Here is a 16,936-nt window from a genome sequence, read left to right on the forward strand (position 1 = left end):
GCTTTCCAAGTGGTTTTAGTGCTTTGATCCCATTCCTCCATGTCTTTTACTGCTTCTTACTTTCTATTCTCTATTACTTTTCATTGTTTCCCATTATTAATACTTCCTTACCCTTGATATGTCCCCCAGGGCTCTTATTCTGCATGTGGTGAGCACTGTCCCATGCGTGAAGCTTCTTTTGTCATCAAGGGATGACTGATAAATTTTTTCTGATATCCCGTGAAAGCTCAGAAAACCAACTCTCATCTGTGTCCCTGTAGAGCAACCTTGACACCTACTGATGCTCTTTTTATGTGTTGTTTACTCTAGGTATTAATGTGCGCTGGGGCAGTGCCATATCTAGACGAGAGTAGCAGAGATCCCTTCTTGTGCATTTGAGGCTCTCTCTGAGTGAGTCTGGTGTACCAGATATCATGTTCACCTGGCAGTGTCCTGCTTCCTACAACCTCTGAGTACAATGTTGGAGAATCAGTAGCATTCCAGGCTTTCAAAATATGAATGGGAGACATGGCTAGACCCTTGATGCTATTTTCAGTATGTCCTGTGGTTGATCATTCTCCACCTCATTTCCCATAGGAAATGTCCTCAGCTTTGCTTCTGAGCTTATGTGATTGTTGGCTCTGTGTCATACCCTTTTCCGATCCTGCAGAATGGAAACTTGCTATCTGCCTTTCCTCTGGTTCTGCTGTGCACTTGTATATATGCAAGGTAAAATAAGATGGGGCACATGTGATTCCACCCCACTAAATTTGGTAACCACGGGGGCTTAAGAAGCCTGATCAGTGAAGGTACCCATGCCAGAATTTGATGTTGCAGGAAAATTACATTTCCTAGGTAGGAATTTCAGTCTTCTGCCTGTCACAGATAGGCTTTTTGATGTGTCTTATGATTGAAAAGGTATTGCTCCTCTGTGGTAAGAAAGATTGAGCCAAAGAGTCTTGTTTTCTTCTTGGGGTATGATTAAATGTGTGTTCTCAATTTCAAACCCTAATACCTTGAAATCACCTGAGATACAGTTCATGTGTTAGCAGTCTTTCCTCATTGCTGCCAATTTAAAGGTGAGATTGTGTCCTTCTGCTCACCTGGAGGGTGGGTTAGTTCCAAGCTATTGCAGCAAATCACCTAAATGTGGAGTCTCTCTGCTCTTTATGGCTGAGTTTAATTTAAACCAGGGGGTACATTTAAATGCTTGGCCTCCTTCCTCCAAAACTACAGCCTCTGGATGAAACAATACACAGCCATGACATCAAAAGTCAAGTTTTATACTTAGGAGGCTAGGCCATTCAGACATTCTCAACTTGTTGCTGGCAGGTCAGAGTACCTACAGAACTGGATAATCATTTGGACGTGAAGACGTGTCACAGACCTGCCAAGGTGATGTCCTCTGTTAACCACGGATCAGTCTGCCAAAGCTCTGTCCATGGAGGGAGCATCTTTTCAGACTCTGTCTCTCATTGATATTTGCAGGACATCAAGGAGTTCCTCTCACAACTGAGTTTACGAAACGCTAAGACAGCCAGAAATAATGCTGGATTTGTCAGGGAGGTAGCCGAGGTTGCTCTTCGAACAAAGGATTTTGAGACTCGCTTCTAAGTGTCAATCTCTCAGTTGGATTGTAAACTGAAAGGAGCTGGGGGCCAAAGATGTCTACCAGCCTATATGCATGATCATGTATTCATTTAGTATAAGGAAGTAGACCCTAAATATTTATTTTGAAAAATTTAGGGTGAAAATGTCTCTAGCTTTAGCTAGAGGGGACATATAACCTCCCAGTCAGAATGTGTATATGGAAAATAACCCTCTCAGGTATTTTGGCTGCTGCATACTCACTGGCACTCACTGGCAAGCAAATTAACTACCTCAGCAGGAAGACCACAGGCTAAATGTTCTGGCTGGAATTTCATTTGGCTCGAAGGTCAGGACATCCTGGTGAAGCTCTACGATGGTATAGAGAGGCCTCCACTGCACCAGGCTGCCACTTTTGTTATTGCTATTAGAATTCACGTCCAGGTTAGAGTCTTAACCAACCAGAATAAAACATAGATGGTCTCTTACTGTGTATGACTTAGAGAACTTCAGTTCAGTTAAGGTCCTCTCATATTCACACATGACTGATTCTAGACAGGCATCGTGAATGTTATACCCTTTGAAAATGTTTTCCTTGAAATACATGAGAATGTAAAGAGCAGCCCAAGTACTCGAATATCTGGGAAACCAGCTTAGCATTGTTTGACAAATCCTCCCTGCCGAGCTAAATCAACCAATTAGTCATGCTAATGCTTGTTAATGACATTTCTGTTAGAAGAACAGTGTAATTTGGCTTTATTTCCAAATTCCTGCAACAAAAAAATAACATGTATTGATCCTGTATTGCAAATGAATGATGTTTCTGTGTTACTGAAACTTAAAAAGTGCCTGATTGGTTATACCTTACTACCATCTGCCGAGGCAACAACTCAGTAGTATTCTCACACCTTCCAGTAAAATTTCATGATACAGATCCCAGCAGAGACTATTAAATCAAACTTGGTACAGGCATGGCTACTTCTCTGAGAGAAGTATAACAGGCCTAAAGAAGCACTAACGGTGGGCTCATGTAAACTGAACCTATTAATTACACCGGTGTCCACCTCCTCCTTGTCCTCCATTATGAATCCATTTTGAAAGGGTAGCTTGTCTTTAATGGGTTAACTGATGCCACCTTAATAGAGAAGCTATAACATGACAAACAAATATAGTTTAATGCACCCTACTTTGAATGCAGAGTTCATATGTATTCCAGACAAAAGGCCAAACAAATTTACAACACTTCATGCATTTCTATAGCTGCGCATTTTTTACTGAAGGATATGTAAATCCTGCACTAATCAGAGGTTCTGGGATTCCAAATGCCACTAAAGGTTATGACCTGAAGCCCTGCTAATAGATGACTGAGGGCATAGACTAAGTAGTTCTGAATGACAGCAACCACAGGGTGTTTTGCATGAAAAGTAACCTCTAATAAATGACCTCTGCTTTTTTCCTTTCAAAGCTATGACAGTAATGAATATGAAAGGGGGAGCTTTGTACACACCGGGTGTTATTTACACCTAAACACTGCAAGAGTGTGGATCATATGTGAGGGTTTCAGTTTGGCTGAAAACAGGAGGAAAGGGTGTTTGCTCTGCCTTAACAAACACTGCTGCACTTCTGCTAACTTCATTAACAACCCCTTTCTTAAACAGTGGTACCAAACAACAAGGTCACGTTATTAAAGGGAACATTTCCTCCTTCATTATATGTATGTGCGTGTATATAAACATCTGTATAGATATAGGTATGTACGTATGTTTACTGGATGGGTTACAGGCTTCATGTGAAATCTTTTGGATTGCTGATAGATGAGTTCAAATTTCTGATGGTTTGTGACCTTTAGTTAGGCAGAACACTGTGTCTTTAGTGGTATGAACAAAACAAGGGTGTTTTTAATGGCAGAGTCTCTCCTTGTGTATGATATTTACACTTGGCCTTCTTGTAGGAAAACAGTTCTGCGATTTTTTTTCTTAAATGCAAACAGAACCAGAGCACTGAAAAAAGAAATGGATTTCCTTTAAATGATGGTTATCAATTAGTGAATGTTTTAACATCTTGCTGGAGACCCTAGAGGGAGAATAGAGCAATTATGATTAGACCATCTTGTCTGTGCTCCTACCAGCACAGGATTGTTCCCAGTCCGGTACATTGCTTTGCCTTAGCCACCCTCCATGTAAATCACTTGCAATGTGTCTTTTACTGCTTTGGGGGCTCCTTTCCCTTCCCAGTTTCATTGTGTAAGGGCAGACCAGGATGGCAGAAGACAGGCAGGCAGGAGGGTGCTGGCTCCTTGGTACAGCTGGGCACTGAGCCCTGCAGGTCCCCTTATCGCAACGCCAGTAGAGGGATTGTGTGAGGACACAGTTGGGTGGGTCATGGCAGAGGAATCCAGTTGTAGGGGCGTATACCTAACCACAAAACCCAGGGTCACATCAGAGACTCCTGAGCTAGTGTGGCGAGGCACAGCCCGTCTGTTTGAGATGCAGGGTGCGGATGTGCCTGCCTGGGACCCAGCACCGTATGGCCAGCTCAGGCGGTGCTGGGAGGGAGCATTAGCCCTCCGCTTCCCTCTTCCAGCCTGGTGTCACTGCAGCGTCCAGTTTGGGAGCCTGTGTGCTTAAACTGCATCTCAGGCTTTCCTGACAGTACTGCCCCGTAGGTGTATGGAAGGCCTGGCATCTTCAGGATGCTTAGGTGCTGTTCCTGCAGCTGAAAAGTTTGGCCCTGTACAGTGCCACCACTACACGCTGCTGTGCAGGCTGCCTCAAGTCACACGTGTCACACATGGCAGTAAGACAGCTCTGACACACTGCTTGCCCCCGAACCCTGTTAGATTCCCTGTGCAAAGCCTGTTTGGGGTTTGAGCATGTGAGCATGCAGCATGTGGCCTGTGAAAAGAATCTTCCATAGACTAATGCACTTCATACCCCAGGAATCTTTTGCCTGATGTTCAACACAAGTTTTTTGCTTTTCTTAGTATTATTCAAATATTTTTTCATTAGTTAATTTTTAATACAGATGTTTTATGTGCAGATCATAGTTATGTTTGTTCAAGTATGACTGCCATTTTGTTAGGTGGCAATTTTGCCTGAGTAAGGAGCCAAAGCAGTGTTTTAAAATGCACTCCTCATAAAAAATTAAGGAGCTATTCTTTATTTACATATTTACACAACACTCAATCCATCGTGTAAAGCTTTCTCTGCCTTAAACCCAAATCTCTGGGGTGTACTCTGTGCCTGGGGAAATTGGATGGCTCAGAGAAATGATAAAGAGATATCTGTCCATCCACCTATCTATCATTTTTTATACCATACTCATTACCATGGTCTCTGAGCTCCTATTACATGTACGGAGCCTTTCCCATTTCGGTACAGAGCTGGTCAGCAGAGACAGCAAAGCCATCGTTATTTTCTGAAGAGCACAAGCGTGCTGAAGGACTGGTTGCTCAGTCTGCTGTGGCCATTTGGCAGCAGACAGTTTGTACAGAAGACAAATCCCTTTTATTAGCTGCCTGAGAAGTCTGGTTTGGCTTCTGGAAGATGCAGTTCAAATGGACTATGTGCAGAGAGTTAGCCTCAGGTATCAACATTGCTGCTCCCACATTCACTTCACGTCACCTCGAGAGAGAGGCTACCTCTTCCCTGCCTCCCTGACAGCTGCTTACCAGGAGGGGGACTTCAACTCTGAAAAAGCATCAGAAGACCTGGCAACTTTAACTTGGATAGACTGTCCAAGGGACTCTTCAAATTAACAGAAATAGCTGCATTTCTCATCCTCTTGCATGTAACTGTTTGGCCACTTTCAGGCCATGTCATCACACATTTGTCTCATTCTTACCCTGGGGTCCACCTGTTTCTCTGCAGAATTCACTTATTGTCTTTTGACTTGTGCTTCAATTTCAAGCTCTGGAGGACGGCATCTTTTTATTAGGTTGTATTCAGGGCCAGCCATAGCGGGGGCCTGATTCTTGACAAGGACCTGTAGGCATTCAGCAGCCAAATATTAGTTAACACTGATCATTACTAAGAATAAAGTAACATCACCACTCTGCAGCTTGCTTCAAGGCTGAATCTATTACAGCTGCTATTGCCACTGATTGTACCAGTGCTATTAGCCATCCTGTTGCCCATTTGTTTTAATCTTTTTTTCCTCCTGTGTTAGGAGTGAAAGTTTCAAATCCATCTTAGTTTGCCTACCATCTCTGTCAGACATACAGAAGCAGCCTGGAGCCCACTGTGCTCCAAGGAGGGCTCCTATTGGGATGTAGCAGCGTGGCCTGGGCATAATGCTGGGGTGTGGGCTCCACAATCTATAGGGTAGCTGGATGCTCCAAACAAATACCTTCTTCTCCTTCTGCTGCTCCTGTGTTATGGAGCAGTGGAGAAGCAGGGAGAGGGGTAATTTTGTTCCTCTTTTATTGGTAAAGGGCAAAATGATCTGTCCCAAATCACCAGCCCGAGAACAAGCATAGGGCTTCAAATTGCTGACTTGTCCCTTCTCTAATGCAGCCATCCCTCTCATTCAAGCATCCCTCTCATCCCAGCCTGGCTCAGACATACTGTAGTCTACTCTCAGCTTTAATTTAGAAATAGATACAGGCTTCATCAGTCGGTCAGCAGGAGTGGCAGCCAGCATTCAGCTCATGAAATGTATCCAAGACTAAAAGAGGAGGAAGGCTGTGTTTTTGAAATAAATGTAGGGGAAAAAATGATAAATGGAAAATGAAGAGCTGGAACCCCCCTAGGCCAGACTCTGACAGGGCTTCGCGGATCATCTGTGTCTAAAATTGGAAGGGTTTGATCCAGGCTTTCCTGTTCTTCACTTACAGAAATCTTCTGGCACACTACAGGCCAGCTGAGTAGAGCCAGGACAAAACTCAAAAAGGGATGATTAGTTTAACTTGAAATGCTTAATGGAAATGTTTCAAGTCTGACAGGTTTGTGGTGGAAGTCTGCCCTTTTTTCCTGGTCAGCTGTTGGGACCCTGGGAACCTGGCCATAATTTTGGGATTCCTTTAAAGCTGGAGTCCTTTGCAGCCTTGGAGGACCTTCTTTTAGGGCTGATGACTGACGTGCTCCAAAAAGAGACCATGGGACCTAGTACAGTACTTTGAACTTTTTATTTTCTCTCCTTTTCTTATGGTTGTCTTATGGAGGCAACAAAAATTAATTTTCTAGTAATGTACAATAGAAATGCATTTTATTTTAAAGATTACAGACCAGATTTTCAGCTCTTTCCAACCAGCCTAACTCAACTGATACTTTTGATTTATGCCAGCCTAAGGAAGAAATTGGGCAATTTAAATTTTAACTTCCTCTCCTAGGAACAATCCTTTCATTCCTGAAATCTGCAGATGAAGAATGAAACTCTAAAAAAACCTGCTCAGTCTGGCCATGACTTGACTGCAGGACCCTGACAGCAGCAGTCTTGCACAGTGTGGTAAAGAGGCGATTAAAAGTTTTACTATCCGTTTTATCATCTCGGTTTTTACAATAAAGAGAGCTGTCACTATTTTAGGATTATTTTACCTATGTCTATTCATTTTGTTTCATTGTCTTTACAAGTCTCACTTTCATTTCGTGCTGCTTGGGTTCTGCCCTTTTCAACTCCTCACAGATGAGTGGGGAAGAAAGAGCAGACTGGCCAACAAATTGAGAGTGCGAAAACTAAGCTTCCATGCCAATCTCTTCCTTCACCTAGGAGGAATAAAACCACCACAACTGTATTTTTTTCCCCTCTATTTTTATGGTGTCTTTGTATCTCAGATGTAGACTAGACTGTTGTTCCTTACTGTGATCAAGCTGTACAAAAATATCCCTCACTGGATGCATGTATTTTAATGGTCTTGGAAATCCAGATAAAGATATTGTCAGTGTGCTGAGATATAGGTGGGGAAAGCAGAAGTGAAGTGGTTTTCAGTCTGGCATTTGGAGGAAAGGGAGAAATGTTGGCAATGGAGACAGGCAACGGGACGAGAGAAGACAGGAGATGGGAAGGCAGAATGTAGAAATGCAAGTAGATAATAACATTTTAAAAGGCACCTTTGGGGTGTTTTAAGCTACTTTGGTAGTTTTGAAAATGTCAGCAAACAAATATTTGTACCATGAGATGCTTAAATTACTTCAGAGTTCTGTGTATTGCAGCTTTAAATTTTGTGCTTAAAAATAGGGATAATCATATATGAGCTTAGAGGCTTTTCTTTCATACAGACAAGAAAAGTTCTTGAAATACTCAGTTTGGGGAGAGAGTGAGGATGGTATGTTTTCCAGGTGTCATGCAAGTTCAGAAGTCTTGCAATTTAAAAACACTGCTAAATACTGAAAATCTGTTCTGGGAATATTCATTCCAATTTATTAAAGAATTAGGGTCCAGCTGTGCTTACTTTCCACAATGGTTTGCTTTTGGGACATTTTTCATTTGCTTTTCCAGCAGTTTCTGTATCAGAAACATTGTTTTAAATGTCACAGTTGTCAAATCAATGAACTAAAACAGTATCACATGGCTTAATTTGAACAAGTAATGCACTTGGAATTTCAGATTTGGAATAACAGGCTTCCTGATCTGTTCACTGTCCTTCAGCAGTTGAAAACAGAGAAATTGGAGTAAGTTTAGGCTATGCCCTGTTCCACAGGGCTGCACAGAAGAAGGAGGAGGGGAGGACATTTGCTTATGTGTTTAACCAGGAAGTACCTATCTGTAATGAAAGTTCAAATCCCAGCCAAATAACTTTCTGTTTTGTCTGTATCTGTCTATCTACCTATCTATATTTGATTTGTCTCTGAAGGGTTTACCCACAGTCCATCTAAGTTTCAGTGGACTTTGACTAGAATTTAATGAAGTCCATATTAACTGCCTACTGAAAAAAAACCCCAGGAAAAACTCTGATGTCAAGAGGAGTAAGGTCCTTTGCTTTAGGCTAACAACCTGATGCCACTGTAGAAGGACTTTTTACCTGACACACAGGTTATTTATTTAGGATACAAGGAAATATCTCAAGATGGACATCCACAAATGGAGGCACCATAACCATGTCTAAATCTGAAATCTAGGTAACCAGAGTGGAGCCACTGGTCAAGGTCATGGAGCAGTTCTTTCTCCAGATTTTTTCCCCTAATCCAGTGGCTTGCTGTCCTCTGCCTTTTCTTCTCCCCTGTTTTCTTCACATCCCTCCTACCCCCCAAACTTAGGTGTTAGTATAGCCCCAAGGAGTAACACAGAGCTTTCCTCAGCACCAAAACTAAGTCCCTCTCTAAGCTGCTTCTCCTTGCTGAGCATGGCATGTCAGGGATGAACCAACCAGGGACAGCTCAGTGCATAAGGAAGTATAGGATGTTGAGACTGCTGGGATGCTTTCAGAAAGGAATTTTGCTTCATGTTTTTCTTCTGTGCTACAGAGTATGGATTAAATAGGCAAAATATATAAATGTCTGGAAAATCAAGCCACTGCATAGGACATGCTTTTCAGTTAATTTTAAAGAATCAGCTTTAACCACCCCTGTGGTTTAACCTTCAATATACAAGGGAAATATCAGCAAAGAAATTGGCTGGTTTCATCAGAAATGTCTACTTTACAGCCTGCCTATTTAAAAAAAAAAAGAATTAAAATTCTGGTGAGTACCAAACTCTTATCCTTCTCAAGAAGAATAATAAAATCATGTGCTGTGTAGGTGTGCGTTTAGAGAAGAATAGTTTTAAAAGAATGGATTGGATTAAGATGATAAGGAGGAAGACATGCAGAAAATTACAGAAATGGTTTAAAAATTGCAAAGATTCAGATTTATTTTACTTATCTGCTGGCACCATAATCTTCAGTGTTCACATTTTCAAGCTTTAGCTTACAATTAGAAATTTACATTAAAAAAGTAGTATGACTGCCAGACATCCTAGCAGATATTTGCAAGTGGAGGTTTAAGAAAAGGTAGCAACACAATATGTGTATTGTTTAATTATGAGATATTGGTGGAGGAGACTTCTTTCACTAGGGAATTTTGGGAGAACGAACGTATTTTGTTAGCAGTAATAAGCATTCTCACTGCAGTCACAAAGTTTCTCTACCTCACAGTAGTCACAGCTCAGGTTCATCCACTGATGTACGAAGTCCGTATCCCATGACATGAAATGAGCGAATATAGTCATTCATCATATCAAACTGCCTTGCTATCACTTTACCAAATTTTCAAACTCTTGTCACCTACTTGCCCTACTGTAGTTACTTATTTATCATCATTAATCCCTGTGCAGGAACAGCGTATATTCAGGCTGGTACAACACTACTACAGAAACTCTTTTCTGAGCAGAAATGGTGTGGTGTGTTGATTTGTGTCATGACTGTTATGCTGATATAGCCCTGCTGAACAGGGGTGGGAGCTGCTTGAGAGTTCACCCAACTCACAGGAAAACTGATCAAACTACCAAGAAGTGTTTTTGTTACATGATACAGTGATATAGCAGACTTCTGATTTTGAGGTAACACAACCCCTGAAGTTTGGCTATCAACAAGGAGAAAACACCTTTATTTAAGTCACATTTAAATTTTGACTTAAATCTGTAAACTCAAAATCATGCCTAAGTGACAACCAGCCAAACCTGACTCTTCTTATTTCTCTCCATGTCTGCAGTTTGAACACGCCTTTGATTTACAAAAATATTTCTGCAAACTCTTCTTTTTTTTAAGTAAGCAGTGCAATTAAGGTTTGAAAGGTGGCTAATGTTCAATTAACTTTATTGTATATATTTTCTGGCTTTAGAGAATGGATCACCTTACCAAAATGTGAGCTGTTATGAATGTGTGTTTATGCATTGTGCATTCTTAGCCTGTCTCAAGATAAAAGTCTTGAAAGGATTTTAGATTCCCTAAATACATGCCAAGTGATTAGATCACAACAAATCTGAAAGGATCATAATAATATGCCTATTATAAATTATTTTGTTTCATAGGAATTATTATAGTTAGTGGGTAAATATGCACCAGTGCCTTAGGGAATAACAGAAATTAAACCATGAAGTGTATATAACCTTGAAGGTCTGAAGAAAATTCAAAACACCAAGAAAAGAAGGCTGAAAATCTGGTCTGACACCATCTTTATGTTGCCTTGTGCTTCCTTTACATGCCAAAGTTTCCGAAGTGTGTGTGATTTAGCTTGGTGCAATACAAGTGCTGCCTTTAATTTGGGGATACGGCGGCATGTGTTAAAAGACAAAATGTCAGCCAGATTGGATTTTCAGCTTTGAACACACTTGAGGTTATGGTTTTAAGTCAGGGCTTAACTGTCAATCTGACAAAGGGCTATTTTTTTTTTTTCTGTTGGCATGTTTAATTACATGAAACCAAATGCTCAGATGAGTGAGAACTGGTAAAACTTTTCTCAGCCATAGAAGTAGGACTGCCTTTATATCTTACTAAATTCTAGGCTGTACCTACTCACAAGGTGTGGTCAAGAGTACAGGTTTCATTTGCACCTGGCAAGATGTGGTGTATAACTTTTCCTTCCTGAGAAGGCACAGTTTTTCATGTTTTTAACACTTTTGGAATACAAGGTATTTGAATTTGCCAAAGAAGCTCAAGTCATTGCAGAGTATGAGGGGTATTAAGCTGCATGTTGGTAGTTCTGTGGTCTGAACTGGGAACCAGTAAGTCTTCAGTTAGCATCAGCATGCTGGCTTTCACTGTGTGCTAGTTTTGGCTGGGATAATTCTTTTTCATAGTAGTTAGTATGGAGCTATGTTTTGGATTTGGGCTGAAAACTGTTGATAACACAGGGGTGTTTTTGTTCCTGCTGAGCGGTGCTTACACACAGTCAAGGCCTTTTCTGCTCCTCACACCTCCCCACCAGTGAGCAGGCTGGAGGTGCACAAGAAGCTGGGAGGGGACACAGCCGGGACAGCTGACCCCAACTGACCAAAGGGGTATCCCTGACCATATGACGTTATGCTCAGCGTAAAAAGCTGGGGAAATGAGAAGGAAGGGGGGACCTTCAGAATGATGGTGTTTTTGTCTTCCCAAGTAACCATTACTTGTGATGGAGCCCTGTTTTCCTGAAGATGGCTGAACACCTGCCTGCTGATGGGAAGTGGTGAATGAATTCCTTGTTTTGCTTTGCTTGCGCACAGGGCTTTTGCTTTGTCTATTGAACTGTCTTTATCTCAACTTATGAATTTTCCCACTTTTACCCTTCAGATTCTTTCCCCCATCTCACCGCGGGGCAGAGTGAGTGAGCAGCTGTGTGGGGCTTAGCTGCTGGCTGGGGTTAAACCATGAGACACTGATGCAGTTCTCAGTAGTTGAGGCACTTAGACGAGTAAGGTCCTTAATAAGGAGTAAGGTCTTCCTTATGTAAAGATGTCCACAGTGTACTTTCAGGGCTGACAGTGGAGGTGCCAGAGCTGAAGCTCCTACTTTAGGAATGGGATACAACTCTAGACTTGGAAGGGTCCTTGCTCTGTAACATTTTCTCCACTTTGCTTTACTAACTGACTTTACTAGGCTCCTGAAACTCTCTTCCCACACTTAGATAGTCAGCCCTCTCCTTTGATGGGTATCTAGATGTTTCTTAGCAATGGGACTGAAAGACCAGTGTAAGCCCTTTAGTGATGTAGCTGCATTATGATAAGTTCAGACACTGTTTGCTTTGAGACACAGATAGAGGTAAAGAGCAAATATCAAGGACTTTTTTCACCACAAATCTATCAATAGGGAGATGATTTAATCATTCTGAAATTATGATGCCTGAAAACTCCCGTGCACAATGACATTGTCTCAAACTAAGAACACAAATTCAGGCTGGCAGTTACTGAAATGAAAGGGTTGATCCAGCCCTCTGAAGGCACTGACCTCCAGGCCCTCAACCAATTCCTCTGATACCTTCCAGGTGAGCTGAAAAAAACACTTGCAAACCCTGAATACAGGAGAGCATTCAGTGGCCCTTCTTCCCACACTAGCTGTTGAAATGGAGAATAACATGGAGGAGGTGAGGTACTGATATGATGGTAACATCTTGATTCTGTCTGCAGTAACTAAGCTATTGAGTGCTGATACTACATCAGTATTTTTAGTACTAGTATTTTTCCCTGGCCTTCACCAATCTCAGAATCACAGAATCATCTAGGTTGGAAAAGACCTTGAAGATCATCCAGTCCAACCATTAACCTAACACTGACAGTTCCCAACTACACCAGATCCCTCAGCGCTATGTCAGCTCTACTCCTAAACACCTCCAGGGATGGGGACTCCACCACCTCCCTGGGCAGCCCATTCCAACACCTAACAACCCGTTCTGTAAAGAAATGCTTCCTAATATCCAGTCTAAACCTTCCCCGGTGCAACATGAGGCCATTACCTCTTATCCTGGCGCTTTGTACTTCATTAAAGAGGCTCATCCCCAGCTCTCTGCAACCTCCTTTCAGGTAGCTGTAGAGGGCGATGAGGTCTCCCCTCAGCCTCCTCTTCTCCAGACTAAACACCCCCAGTTCCCTCAGCCGCTCCCTGTACAACCTGTGCTCCAGACCCTGCACCAGCTCCGTTGCCCTTCTCTGGACACGCTCGAGTCATTCAATGTCCTTTTTGTAGTGAGGGGCCCAAAACTGAACACAGGAATCGAGGGGCGGCATCACCAGTGCCGAGTCCAGGGGTCAGATCCCTTCCCTGTCGCTGCTGGCCATGCTATTGCTGACACAAGCCAGGATGCCATTGGCCTTCTTGGCCACCTGGGCACACTGCTGGCTCCTGTTCAGCCGGCTGTCAATCAACACCCCCAGGTCCCTCTCTGACTGGCAGCTCTCCAGCCACTCCTCCCCAAGCCTGTAGCGCTGCTGGGGGTTGTTGTGGCCCAAGGGCAGCCCCTGGCATTTGGCCTGATTGAAACTCCTCCAGTTTGCCCTCAGCCCATCGCTTCAGCCTGTCCAGGTCTCTCTGCAGAGCCTCCCTGCCCTTGAGCAGATCAACACTCCCACCCAACTGGGTGTCATCTGCAAACTGACTGAGGGTGCACTCGATCCCCTCGTCTAGATCATCAATAAAGATGTTAAACAGGAGTGGCCCCAACACCGAGCCCTGGGGGACACAACTCGTGACCGGCTGCTAACTGGATTTAACTCTGTTCACCACCACTCTTTGGGCCTGGCCATCCAGCCAGTTTTTTACTTTTTCCAAATCTTAATTTCTTTCCAAAGAGCTGAGGCAATCATTTCTCTATGACCTTTCTGCTTTGACAGAGAGGAGAAAAAGGAATGGTCTTCTTCCAGTTGGCAACACTCCTCTCTCTATCCAGGAGCTCATCAAAGTAGACCAGTCTAGCATGGGGCCAGCATCAGCGGGCTCAAGAAAGGGAGGGAAAAAGTCCCATGGCAGGGGTACCACCACTTTCCCAGGCTCCCAGCAACCACCTCCAGATGCTTGTCCGGCAGAAGTGAAGTCTTCCTGAAGGAATCCTGATACCTGAGTTTCCAGAGTGCTGCAAACGATTCAGAACAGACTGTTGTGCTCCTGATGGACCCACACACCCCACTACAAAATCAATGGCTCAGTGGTATTTTTAGGTGCTGACACTTGCTTGTCCTGTCATATCATGGCATAAATTGGAGGAATTTGTTGTCATGCCAGTCAACAGAGCAGTCACCAATCAGGGAAGGCAGTTTAAATTTGACTGTAATAATCTAAGTTGTTATATTAGTCTTTCTTATTATAATATTGTATTACATTGCATCTTACTACATTATGTCTAAGAGATAATGATGCAAGGCAAAATGTGCCATACTCTACATGGCCTTAGACAAAACATGTCTCCAGTGGCTGCTTCCAGAGTGCAGAGTTAGAGCTGTGGCACAAGACAGTAGGTACCAGTTCTCAGGGATTAATGAAAAATGTGCATTTAACATATGTACAGCAAGGGTATTTTAAGAGTCCCCCAATATAAGATGTGTTTAACAAAAACGCATCTAATCCCACCTTGGGCATTCAGAATACTTGAGTCATGCTTGGTTTCTTTGTTATGCTGGAGACAACCTGCTAACTACGGTGTTATCATTTTATGTTAAATCATTTATGTATAGGTTTGATATAATCACTAATTTTTAAAAATACAGGATTATGAAGTATTGCAATTAGCAGAAAAAGTGTTACCTAAATCAAATCTCTGAGGGAGGTTTGAGAATCTTCTTGCTCCATTTATGTTGCAGGAGGAGTGAATGAGATTTCAGGTGAAGCTGAACTACTACAGTAAGAGAGAAGCCTTTTTCCTCTGGGTGACAGAAATAAAGCTGTAGGTGCATTATTCCCAGCACCAGACATTTCTCGCTTTAAACAGAACCACAGGGAGGAGAAGAAAGGTGCAGTGGCTCCTAGTAGGCTTAAGAATGGTCTTCTTTCTGTCTATCTGTTAAGTTCTCATTGAAGCTATTTCCTTAGATTGAGGGAAGAGCCAGGAAGAAAGCCATGTTTCTTAAGAAGATACTTTAATAGTTCCTCTACACTGATCCTAAGATGAGATGGCTTTCCCATTATACACCTAGACATTGTATCATAAGAGCTCTGTTCTGAAAGGCCATACCTATAAATACTCTTCATTATTTTTCTATTTTGTGACCTTGTTTCCAATTTTGTGATCAGTCATCTCAACATATATTTTGCTGGAGAGAAAGTGACTTCATTTCTGTCCTTAAAATTCATCTAACAACAAAGAGGTAATAAGAGGGTTTGGATGGACACTGAGTGCATTGTTTGACCTGGTTATAGCTGGAGGTGGACAATCTTCTTGTGTCTACCGCTTGAGATGAGGTTTGGATGGCCAGGAACTGGGTACGCTCCTTCCCCCAAACTAAGGTCAATTCAGGGTTAATGGCAACAGGTTATAAACCTGGGATTAAGACTTTCCCGTTGCAGGCAAAGTCTGTGCTAAAGTCTTGTGGGATGGTCCCAGAGGTGCAGCAAGCACCAGTGTAACTCTGGTGACTGCCTGGCTTGGGGTTGTCCTAATTCAAATACTACCTGATTCTTGGTGCTCTCCCACCTTCTTTTCAGCTGTCTACTGAGGATGTTTTTAAGAAGCCCCAGACTTCTTGAGTGTCTGTACCTAACAGGTACAAGGCAAAAAAGTTGGATATATGGGTGGGATAAAGTTGCCTAAACATCCGTTTCTAGTGCCATTTTAGACGTTCTTGACCATCCCACCTGGCAATCAGCCACTTCTCTGGAAAGATGTGGGTCTTCTGTAGCTTGGAAAAATCTTGACCATTCCACCTGGCAATCAGCCACTTCTCTGGAAAGATGTGGGTCTTCTGTAGCTCTGTTTCAGGTCATGCAGATATTTTTGAAAGCCCACAGCATCCAAAATAGTGCTAGAAATCTATGTTCCTATGGTGTTAGCTAATGTGAGGCTCGTCATTACGCATCAAGTGTTTATATACCTCAAATCTAACACAGGAGCACGAGGCATCTAGCCCCCTTTTCTACCTGTGAGAGCAGCGACATTACAAAGTTTTTTAATATTTTGTTTTTGCTTATTTAATATCTCTGGGGAGAGCAGGCAGCAGTACTGAACAGCTTCATAAGCAGGAGGTCCATTAGCAGAGGCAGTGACTCCACAGCACACCCTTTCCCACCACTGGCCTTTCTCTGTCGGCAGATCAAAGTTTACAGGCATTTTGGGGGGCAAGGAAGGGAAGGACTGGTGTTTTCTTCGCCGTCTCTGCTTGCAGGGGCCTGTTGAAAGCTAATTTCTGACAGCAATTACAACTGCTTTGGCCTTTTTGGCACAGGGATGTGCTGTCAGACGAGGCCTGGATTTTGGATTCTCGTGCCTGTTCCTGAAAGAACAAAAAACATGAGTGAAGACACTCTATCTGAAAGACTTGGGGAAACACCAAAATAAACAAAAATAATTGAGGACAGACTTGTAGAGGGCCAAACCGCATGCATTGTAATTCTGTTGGCCCAACAAATGATACCTCATCATCACTTACTCTGTCTAAATAAAGCCGTCGCCCCACGAGGATGTCTGGCCCAGAAGCGGCACGGGCACGGCCTGGGGCGCGCGGCCTCATCCTCCTCCCGCTTCCTGCGGCAGTCTGGCTCAGCACCGGGCTGCCAGGAGGAGCCGGGGTGAGGAAGGTGGCTTCCTCCCCTCGCCCCCACTTGCCCGCTGTGCCGCCGGCCGCCAAAGGCAAGAGCCGCGTTCCTGCAAACCGCCCTCCCGGCTCCCCCTGCCCGCACCTGCCTGAATCGGAGCGAACGGGGCTCCCCGGCCTGCACCGAAGGTGATATTTTTCAGGCACGTTCTTTCTCCAGCCCCCGTTTCCCCGTTACCTCCGGCTCTCACAGGGGCGCCGCGGCCTCCCCTCCTCGGGCCGGGCCAGCCTGCGCCGGCAGGGG

The sequence above is a fragment of the Athene cunicularia genome (assembly GCF_003259725.1).
Source record: "Athene cunicularia isolate RWA chromosome 2 unlocalized genomic scaffold, athCun1 chr2_part1, whole genome shotgun sequence".
NCBI classification, from domain to species: Eukaryota; Metazoa; Chordata; class Aves; order Strigiformes; family Strigidae; genus Athene; species Athene cunicularia.